Consider the following 12442-nt stretch of genomic DNA (forward strand, 5'->3'; position numbering starts at 1 on the left):
TCTCTAATAAGATTCTTAGAATCATTTATGGTAATTTATGTTTTTCTTTAATGAACATTTTTCAGAATAAATTTTGATTATGTCTTCTTCTTGCCCAATTCCTCACACATCATTCCCAACTCCCCATCCACCCAACTCTTTATCTCTTTCAAAGCAAACAAAAGCAGACAGAAACAAAATAAAATAAAATAAAATAAAAAAATCATAGCACCCTGCTTTTGTTCTACCTAATGTGATATTGCATGTTATCTAAAATCGCAGCTTTGATCCTTTGACTTTGCCTAATACACATAATTCTACATCTCAGTATTTCCACTCTCTTGTCCAAGACAACTCTTTCCACAATTATTAGAAATAGTTAATTAACTTCCTAAATTTGCCCTTTGCTTAAGGAGCAGTCCTTAAGGCGAGAAGAATGTTTTTTCAGAGTGTGTCCTAAGTGATTGTTTCCTTCTCCTAAACTCAGCAATGATTTCTGATTTTACTCAGTGTAGAAGACAATATTCTCAATATTACAAGAGTCTCTCCACAGCCCATCATTTCTTCTTCCCATTTGAAAACTCACCTCACCACTTGCTTTGTCATTCCTCTATCATGTGCTTATCTGACCTCTCCTTTCTTACTCTGTTTAAATTTTGATCAGTTAGTTATATTGAGGAATAATCTACTCTTTTTATTTCATGGGATGTGTTATGTTGTGTTCAGGAGGACTGAACTTGAATATAATGAACATTAACTCTGTCACTTTCTCCCAGTATTTAGAGGTGTTTACTTGTGCAGATGCTCAATAAACATTTGTTAGAATAAGTAAAAAAATATTTTACTGCTGGGCAGTTGTGGCCTTGCCTTTAGTACTAGCACTTGTGAGGCAGATGCAGGCAGATCTCTGAGTTCAAGGCCAGTCTGGTCTACAAACAAGTTCTAGGTTTGTGAGAATACACAGAGAATCCCTGTCTAAAATATAAATAAATAAACATTATTATGTTAGTTAAGAGTTAATTGTTTAGCATGCACATGACATATTAAAGGTTTGTAGGACTCCTCTCTCCACAGTGAACTACTCAGAGTGAAAGAGGTGCCTTAATGAGCCTTTCATTTTCTGACAACCATCCGAGATATTATTTTAATACTGTACAAATCTTCAGGCCTACAATCCTAGTTACTGAGGCAGTAGCATCATAAGATCAAAGTTTCTTGGTCTTCAGAGTGAGTTCAAAGTCAGTCTGGTAACCTCATCTCAAAGGGAGCAAAAATAGTAAAGTTAAACATGCAAACTGAAAATGTAGGACAGTGTTAGTGTACTTGCCGAATATGTACACAGCCTTAGGTTCAGTCTTCAGACCTGAACATAGGAAAAGAAAGAATGTATAGTAGTTTTAGCAGGCACACAAAGAAAGCACTGAATTGTTTTCTGAAAAAGAAAATAATGTACAATTATTTTACAGAGCCCACATGTCTGTTTCCTATGAAATAATATTGTAAAAGATTTTAAGTTCTGTGCAAATTACCAAAGATCATATTAATGGGGACTTCACTTAAATAGTTAAAAGTTCATGTCATGTTTGAGTACTGAAATGAAACAAAGGACCACAAACTTCAATGATAGCTCCCCTGCAATTGTTCAAGATTTAGTTTAGAAGAAATCTCCACATACAAAATTGTATTTGTTTATGCAAACCACAATATTTGCATTCATTTGAATCCTATAGACTTGTTTGAACAGGTTTCACTTACTAGTATTGCCAATATTCACTTAACTATTGACATTCAAGGAGAACCTTCAACGATACATAGGCATGCACTCTAGAGACTAGCTTGATTTATAAATCCCAAACAAAACAGAGGTGCAGAAATGACAAAATAGCTAGTAATGAGTAAACATACTTGGAGCCATAAAAACACTGTTGACTTTTAAAATAATGAAATAAATTTAAAGAATAAATAATGTATTTTAGATATCTGTCCCATTAAAACCATATATAAATATGCAAATATCTACAATATTGTATTTATTTCACTGAATTAATTTATCATAAGTATTTTAATTTGCATGTTGAAAATCTAATTACTTGAAAATATGTATACTATGCTTAACTTTGTGCTATTAGCTATTAATAGAAAGATAGAGGGGAAAAGTCACTTTCCACAACTATGATTAGTGAAACAAAAAAGTAAAAGACAGAAATAGATTTTTCTTGTTTTAAATAGGTTGACTTTAGGGCATATGTAAATTAGAAAAATGGACATACTTTAATAGGAAAGGAATAAAAGGATTAGGAAGTACATAGTGGAAACCTGGTAGAAAATTTGTGGATGCTTTTCCAGTTGTGGAATTAACTTGAGTTGGGAACGTGACATTTACAGCTCCACAGGAAGGTAACACAGTAACTTCATCCCCAAATTTATCTGAACAAACCTCCTACACATTGTGAAATATTTAGAAGCAGGCCTGAGATTCTTAGTGTGATGTTTTTTTGCCTCTCTTTTAACAATCGAAAAGACTGAAGTTTGAGTTTTCTTCCCAGTGTGTGCCCTGCCTAACTATTAAAACTCCTCTTTATTTACTTTGCTTTCACTACTAATATATTGAAATTCCCTTGAATCATTTTCCCAAAAGTTTTCACTTCTAAAAGACCATGTTAACATGAAGAGATCTGTGTTAAACAAAAGGCTAGACAAATCCATTTAATGTCTTTTTTTCTCCACCCTTTCATTTTCAGAAAGCAGTAGCTTTCTGAAACCACTGTGTGTAATTTTCCTCTAAATACAGTGTTACATTTCAAATATCTTTATTTTAAAAGGGTTAAAATTTTTAAATTTGGCTGTATTTGTGATTTTATGAGAACCCCCAGGGTTGCAGGTGCATTAGTGATTCTAATGGGAGAACATTACAATGAACTGACAGGTTTATGTGATTTCGATAAAAGAAACTCTGAATTTATCCTTCCATTTGCTTAAATACTTAAACCTGATGAACACTAGTCCCTGTCGCACATTGGGCATCTAAATAGCTATTACATAAATACTCGTGAGTGACTGATTAATCTTGGCATTCCAATACTTTGTTTTCTAATTTTGGCAGTATGGAAAATGTCAGGTTCCATACCTTCCCCACCCTCAACCAAAAAGGCAACATGTTTCATTCATATTTGAAAAAGCATATTCTAGAAATGTCACAGCAACCTTTAAAGATGACAGTCTCTGCCTAGGAATTCTTGACAGCAACTATGCACAATTATGCCAGCTATATATCGAATTTTTCTTACATCATTTTACCAAAAGTGATAGCTTGAGAAGACGGCATGCAAGTATTGGTTGGAAGGAAGCAAAAAAAAAAAAATGATTCTCTTTAAAATTTTATTTTTAATATAGGAAGATAAAAAGCAGAATTCAACTTTGTTGTTTAAAATAGAAAACTGAACGGCCTCAAGTACTTAAAGGTAAACTTATTTTATAATTTTTCTATTTGAAGTGTCTATATATTTATAATATAGAATATTGAAGTCAGCTTTATATCTCTTCATATTCAATTGGAATGAAAAAATGAAGGCAAACTACAAAGAGTACACTTCAAATAATTTAAAATATAATGTATCACCTCAGTGATAGGATGAATTTCAATAATAGTATCATCAATGTGTGTGCTTTAAAAACTTGCACATAAAAATTTCTGACTCACTTATACTGTAGCTAACTGAGGATATATAGTCATGGTGGTGGTAGTGAGGGTTATGATAACTGGAATCTATTTTCATTCTCTGTTCCACAATTTGTATTGTATTTTGTAAAATGACACAAGCAATTGTTACAAGGATTCATATAGTAAATATTATTGTGCTCACTTTCTAGATGAGAAAAATTTAAGGACTGAAAGGTAAAGAAATTGCTTAGAGTCCAACTCTATTCAATGTAGTGGGAAGCTAACTGGACTTAGTTCTAGGTCTGGAGCTCTTAGATTAACAATTACTACTGGGAAGAATTTTCAAATGTTAACCTTCATCTCTCAAACCATGATACTAATGACAATGAATAGATCATTCTCTGTATTGCTAATTTGAATAATGACTTTTTATTTTAAATTGTAGCAAATTATTCTTGTACATTGTCACTTCCTATAGTAAATTAATGCTATTTGATTTGTAAGAATTTGGGTCATCACAGGCAATTTTTCATCAGAACTAACATTAATAAATATACATTTAAGAAAACATTTAGAATAGTAGGGATGACATTTTCTGGTATATTTTAGCTTTTCTCACATTTGGAATTTTAAGACATCATATTGGACACATTTATACAAAATCTTTGGTAGCTAATGAATTGGAAGTAATTGCATCAACTGGGAAAATATTGTGTATAAAAATGTTTTATTGACAAAGATAAAATGATGCTGCATTCTTGCTAGCCAAACAGTCTAATAGGTGGCGAGTTCTAGCTTCAGTGGTAGACCTTATCTCAAGAAGAAATGGTGAAGTGGGATTTAGGAATATATTCCCTTTTCTCCTCTGGCTTTAAGTTACTCATAGGCAAATGTGCAGATCTTCCCACCCATTTGAAGCCATACAAATAACACCAAAAATACACACAACGAAGCTAAATAACAATGATTTTATTTCATTTATTTTATTTAAGAAATTAACACCAAACTCAATTAAATATGAATATCCCATTGTGCACCTTACACTGTCAATGATTCAAAATAACATTCATGTGTTTGTTGTCATTGGGAGCAAGGAACTAAAGACAGATATAAAGATGAATCCTTTTTTATAACCCCTAATGTATTACTTCGTATGAAAAACAGAAAGAATTTGATGCTTTCAGCAGTTCCATAAAGAAAATATAGAAAACAAGATTGATCACAAGAATGATGAACTAATTTTTAACGTAAACCTTCATATAATAATAAAATAATCAGGCCAATACACTGAATATAATTTTTGGATTATAGAGAGTGGTGAGCAATTCTCTTATTTGTTTTATTTACTTAAGCAGTGTTCTAAGTATTTTAAGATTATATTTTTCTCAATTAGAGATGGATTTCTATCTCTGTGCTGAGTTCTCCTTGCTACCTCTTCCAGAGAGTCTAGGTTAAGGGGTGGTTGGTTGTGTTTTCCATCATGCTGTTACATAACAAATCACCTAAACAGAGCAGAGTCTTTATTATAGGAAGAAATTATTGTTATATGAATATATTTTACATGTATTTGGTATGACACTTGAAAACTGTATGTAGGAATAACATGGTCTTTAATATATATTTCCCAATAATTTCTTGTATATATTTAATATTGTCAAATAAAATAAATCTTCTGAACTTAAGGATTTGAAACTATTCAGATTCCTAGGTGAAATGACACATACACATCAAACATCAATTAATGTTAGTATGCCCTCACACTGTGTTTTCTCAAACACAATTAATTGCACATTTCTTGTCTGCTCTTGAGTTCTCTTTATCACATTAAATTTTTTTATAATGCAGTGACTCCCAATACTAGTTACATCTTGGTTTTGATCTGATCCATTGCCAGGTGAGGTCATTGCTCATAAAGACTTCCAAAACAAAGTCAATATTATTTGAATTTCCACATGACCAAAAATAAGTATGAATTTAGCTTATTCCTCTTGGCCAGTGCCCACCCCCTTCAATCTTTCCTATACTTTAGATACCAGGGTCAGGTATAAAAAACAAAGGACAGTAAGACAATAAGGAAATATTTATTTGGAATTTTTATGATTAAAGAGAAGTAATAAAAGTTTATATAGCTATCCCCCATATCCCTATTGTCATAAAAAAGTAGAGTTGGATTTAAGCATTAGGCCACCATCTGTCTCTACACACTAGGCTTTTAATCCTCTCTTATCTGTGAAAATTAATTCTAAAATTAAATTAATTCTTTAGAGAAGATGATTATTGATGAGAAGACCATGCTGCAATACCAGATTGGAGGATCATGACCAGGAAGAAAAGAGATCGCTGAACATATGAGACTATTTAAAAATGAAATATGCTTGGAGTGGAAATATGACAGGCTCAGTCTCAGCCTTATTCACTACTAGACTTAAAAAAATGAAAAAAAAATGAAGCAAGAAATAGATATCGATGCGATGATGGTTTCCAAGGCTTCAAGAGGACCAATCATTGAAAGAGTAAACTTGAGAGGACAGAGGAGTCATTCAAATGGGAATTGCATAAGCAGCATACTTTATTATTGCTATTTAGGGATATACTTTATATATATTTAATTAATACATAGGTTTGATTTCTTCTTAATTATCACTGTCAATAGTTTGGTTGGGGGAAGTATGGTTGCTTCTAGGCTTTAAAACTTATATTTCATACAAGGAAACATTTGTTTTCAAGAAATTTATATGCATATGGGAAATACAATAGTTTTCTGAAGGTATATTGACTGAACACTTTAACTTCCTGGACTTGGGATTTTATGGAAGGATCACACTGAGGCAGGCTGATACTTTAAGATATTTTGTCCTGTTAGCTTGCTGAATTTGAGAAAATCAAATTAAAGAAAGAATATAAAGGCATCCATACTTTTTTTCAACAAATGTCTGGTTTAGAGAAAATATATAAAGGTATTTAAAATTAGATACATATATAGATATTACCATATCCACAATAATTAAATTTTGTCTCATCATTATGGTTTTTATACTAATTGTAAATTTGCTTCCTATTCTGATGTATAGTTTTTTGTTAAACATCCTGTGCCTCACATATTTTAACATAAATTTGTATAGGATAGCAACATGGAAATTGTTAATATTGAATTTTTATTTGAAAATTGTATGAATAACATATTGGAAAATTGTGGAGTATTTGATCTTGAATTACTGAATGTTATAATGAATATGTCAGAAAACATTTATATCCTTACTTATTTTTAATGTACAGAATTAGTGTGATACAGAATTAAATAGTGTTATGTTAGTAATAGCTGGTCTGAATTGATGAGATACCTGTTCTCATGATAATGCCTTGTGGCCAATGTTTGAAATTTCTTTTTAATTTATTAATTTTTTTTCATTTTACAAATCAACCATAATTTCCCCTCCCTCCTTCCTGCCATTCCCTCCCCTGTCTCCTTCTACCACACTCCCTCAATCAACCTCAGACAGGGTAAGGCCTCCCATGAGTAGTAAACAAAGCTTGATATATCAAGTTGAGGAACGATCAAGCTCCTCCCCACTACATCAAGTTTGAGCAAGGCATTCCCACAGGAAGTGGGTTCCAAAAAAGCCAGCTCATGTGCTAGGGACAGATCCCAGTCCCACTGCCAGGGGCTCCACAAACAGACCAAGATACACAACTATTACCCACATACAGAGGGCATAGGTCAGTCTCATGCATGCCCTAGATATTGGTCTAGAGACCATGAGCTCCCATGAGCTTGGGTCAGCTGTCTTACTGGTTTTCCCTGTCATGATCTTGACTCCCCTTGCTTGTGTAATCCCTTCTCACTATCCTAGACTGGATTCCCCAAGCTCAGCATAGGGCTTGTCTATATATCTCTGTTATCAGTTTACTGGATGAAGAAGGATTTATGATAACAGTTAGGGGAGTCACCAATCTGATTACAGGAGAAATCCAGTTCAGGCATCCTCTCCATTAGGAGTCTTAGCTGGGGTCATCCTTGTAGATTCCTAGGAGTTTCTGAAGCACCAGATTTCTCCCTACCCCATAGTGCCCCCTCCCCCGCCTCCATTAAGATATCTTTTTCATTACTCTCCCTCTCCATCTCCCACAACTCAACCATCCAGATCCCTCATGTATCTCCCACCCCAAGTATACCCAGGAGATCTCATCTATTTCCCTTCCAAGGGCAATCCATATGTCCCTCTGAGATTCCTCTTTGTTACCTAGCTTTTCTGGGGCTGTGGATTTTATATTCTTGACACCCTTGTTGTTAAGCTTGGCCTTCTTGTAGGGCTCCTAACCGTGGGAGCAGGAACTATCTCTGAGTGTTACCTGCTTTTGGGACCCTTTCCTTCTACTGAGTTGTTTTGTCCAACCTTAACAGAAGAGGTGCCTAGTCTTGCTGAGGCTTGATATGCCTTGACTTGCTGATATATATGGGTGGCCTGCCCTTTTCTGAAGAGAAAAGAGAAGTGAATTGTTGATGGAGGAAAGTGGCAGGAAAGGGAAAGTTGGAGGAAGAGACAGGAAGGAGAGGAGAGAGGGAGTGGAAACTGATCAGGATGGTGAAAATAATTAATTAAAATATTTCAAAACTCTACAACTTTACAATAAAATAATAAAGGGAAACTGTAAAGCTGTCCTCTAACTTTCTTATTGGCATAGACTCTACTTTCTGACAATTTCATTAAATGTATTATAAGAAAAACAATGCTTAAAATCGTATTGATGATTTGTCAGGCAGTATTTTTAAAGTTGTTCATATTTTCTACTGTGCAAAGCCAGAAAAATTAAGCCTAGCATTCTCTTAACTTTTATTGAATTCTTTCTTTTCCTTAGGTGAGATGGCAACCAAAACCTATGAACACAGATTTTCTTATAGAAACAATGTCACAGAAACAGAATATTACAGAATTAAAATTGTACTCAGTAATCACTTATGAACTTGCCTACTAAATAAAATTATCAGTGAGACTTTTTCCTGTATCATTACTTAGCCCTTTAAAGGAACTGAATTAAAATATAGTAACATTGATTTTTAAAATATATTTAGAAGATAAATATTTCAATGATACTTATTTTTAAATATCACTATTTTAAAATTTAATAATATATTTGATTAATGAATTCAAGATGAATACTGTATTTAATCTGAATTTAAATCTGTATTTAAATCTGTATTTAATCAGTAGTATTGTCCTAGCATATACAAGACCATATTCAAACCAACAGAAAAGCATATAAATGAATTAAGGAAGACAAATCTTTATTACTGAAAAATTCTGTTACAGACTTTACTGCTTCTTTTCAATGGCTCACACATTCTGGTCTCTGGAATGTTTTGTCTTCTCCTGATTCCCAGGCTTGGAAATTTGTGACAAACCTTGACCATTACAGATTCTACATAAGTGAATTGATTTCTAACAACTCTTAGTGCCTGTAGGGCCTTTTATCCAGAGGTCCTGGCTCTTAAAGATAAGATCAAACTAAGAGTATGTGTCCATTTCCTTTGCCTTAGACAGAAGCTACTACAGAAACTGTTGGGGGAAACTGGATGGCATTCCCCTACATATGAAATTGGGGTGGGGGGATGGGAGGGGAGGATTGTTAGGGTGCATGTGAGAGGGCAAAGAGGGTAAAAGGGAGGGAGGAAGGGAGGGAGGGAAGAAAGGAGGGAGGGATGGAGGGAGAGGGAACTGGTATCGACATGTAAAATAATAAATTAAATAAAAAAAATGCTTTGACTCCAAAATTTAAGTTCAAGGACAAGTTACTGGGGAAAAGAATTTCTATTTTTGTTTCCACAGAAAATGAAAAGCTGTGGATTCCTTCCAGACTAATGTGGTTTGATCAAGCCAGACCGCCTGAAACAGAGTACCACGTGACCCTACATTCAAAACAGCTGGACAAAGCAGCCTTACAGACTACAGCCAAGATTTCTGCATCTTCTTAGAATCCCCCATGACAGCACCCCTTACCAGCAGGAAGTAGTTTTGAAAGAACGACGCCCAAATTCCCAAATATTGTCTGTAAATGTTTGTTTTCATTTAAATGGACTTGGTTATATAAAATTAAAAAAAAAGAAAGAAAAAAGAAAGAAAAAAGAAAAAGAAACTAGTACCTGGCCAACAGATTATATCAAAAAAAAAAAAAAAAAAAAAAAAAAAAAAAAGAAAGAAAGAAAGAAAGTTGGGGGTACCAGGGTATACAGGGTACACACACACACACACACACACACACACACACACACACACACACACACAGTTCCTACCTCATTACTCAGAAGAAATAAGGGCTAGGTGCTCATGTTTGAGAACAGTAAGCACAAAAATATTTTCATACCATCATTAACTAAAAAGTAAGATTTTGTTTGACCAATAATCTTGACCTGCTATTGTATTTATTTATTTACAGTTTTGGAACAATATATCTGCCTAGCCCATGCTGATCTGGACCTTTTAATCCCCCTGACTCAGCTTCACCATGTGTGCAGATTATAAATACAATCCTCATCCCTCTACACTTTGATAATTTCTAAATAATTTTCACATCCACAATAAGAAGCAACCTTTCTTAAATGAGGTCTAATAGTCTTAATCACTTTTCATAGGCTCCTTTACCAGCCTGTCCTGAGTTAGGGAGATTTTGTTGCCAGTGTAAAGTGGGCACATAGGTGAGATCAGGTGAAGGCACTTGTCTAGTCATGAGGTGATTCTGACAGATGCTCCGCTCGCAGAACTAGATTCCACTGGAGTTTATAAATGGTGTCTGGCATCGCTATTTATAAGGCTGTGTCTCCAAAAGTCCCAATTGTTTCTACATTGTGGCCAAAGGCTATGGCTTAAGTGAAAGTGTGATGGTTTCCACAACTGAAATAGATCTGAAGTGTGAGGAATTAAAGGAACTTTGGCTGTCATTATGAACATGGAGAAAGTGGTAGTTTGATTGGCAATCTCCCTATTTTCCACAAATGTAGCAAGACTAAACCTGCAATTGCAGAAGTGCTTCAAGATAAAATTAAATAAAAAAAACCCAAAAAAAAAAAAAAAAAAAAAAAAAAAAAAAAAAAAAAAAAAAAAAAAAAAAAAAAAAGACCAAGGCCAAGGGAAAAAAAAAAAAAAAGGAAACACAAAAAAAAAAAAAAAAAAAAAAAAAAAAAAATCTTGGCAAAGTGGTAGAATGATGGTCCCAAATCAGTCCTGGTTCCAGAGTTTTTTAAAAAAAAAAACTCGAGAGAATATACACGTAATTATGTCCTCAGCTCCAAGTTCAACCTTCAATATATTTATAAGACCGGAGACTCTCTGTGACCTGGGGCAGTTGCTCTTGTGTCTAATACAGGGTTGGCTAAAAACAAGTAGATTGGTGAGTCCTGGAAGCTCAGCGGCTTGTTGTCAGTATACTTTGACAACTGTACAGCCTTTATCAAGACCCCCCAGAACAAACAGACCCCACGAAGAAAAACAGAAAACGAAAACCAAAAAAAAAAAAGAAACAAGTGGAGAATGGCCGCGGCCAGGCCGAGAAACAGAAGCCCAACCGACGGAGACCCGGACCTGGGGAGCAAACAGGGTTAACAAGTATAGTGGAGCTAGCTGCTTGTTGTCATTTAAAAGAGCCTTTATCAAGAAAAGCTTGTCAAAATCCATTGTAACACTAATATATGACTATGGTAAATTCTGAACAGTTCTTAATACATTGCTACACAGGACAAAATATACTGCATTTGTCACAGGACAAAAATATACTGCAAGGAAAAGCTAAAGTCTACTGTCATAGGTGTTATGGAAATAAAAAATATTCTAAACACTTTGGAAGGTAATCTGGCAATTTCTTACACAATTAAAGCATCTCCCATATGAACCATATGTAGTAGTAGTAACCAAATTGATTGAAAGCACACCACGCAAAGCCTGCACAATGATATTTGGCGCAATTTGGTCTATAGTAGCTGAATAGATGCAAACAGGCAATGGAGTGAGGGAGTGAGGGATAATTCAACTTAAATAAACCACCAACTTATGAAAACACACAATCCTATAATGTATGTTATTAAGTGAAAGGTGCCAACCTGAACATTCTATGCGTTGTGTGGTTTTAACTGTGAAATTGTAGAAAGAAAATCATAGATTGTATAGGTGGGACAAAGGAATGGAGGGGTAGATCATATAATGTGTTTAAAAGTAGTGAAACTGACTTTTCACAATTACAGCTTTGTTAAAACCCTTGATAACCTTGCCAACAATTGCATATCATTATTATATCCCTAATGAGGATTTTAGGAAATAGAGAAAATAATTTTGCCAGCTATTTTATGACTAGAACACTACACCCATGTATTAAGTTAAGATGAATACAATTACCAAAACACAATATTTTAACAAAGAAGATACTGTAAAATTTATATAGCTCAACTTGATTTTTACATTCAGAGTTTCATCTACCTGAGGGAAGAATAAATGTACTTTCTTTTGAGTGATTATTAATAAAATAATTCTAATTAAGATGCTAAAACAAGTGGGCTGCTTATTTATTCTGATGAATAATAACCAATACCCAGAAGTAACACTTCAAAAAAAAGGAGAGAGAGAGAAAGAAAAAAAGGACAACTTAAATTACGTCATTGGAAGTTCCCATTCTTGGCATTAATTCTATCTTCATGTATGCATTCAAGAAGTTTGGAAAACAGCTGTTTGAGGGTGATATTTATTCATACCTACAGGGGACTGGATGCATCAATCAAGACTTGTGCCCACATAGTCAGGAATACTAAAAATAATATGG

Source organism: Phodopus roborovskii, unplaced genomic scaffold (assembly GCF_943737965.1).
Source record: "Phodopus roborovskii unplaced genomic scaffold, PHOROB, whole genome shotgun sequence".
Lineage (NCBI taxonomy): Eukaryota > Metazoa > Chordata > Mammalia > Rodentia > Cricetidae > Phodopus > Phodopus roborovskii.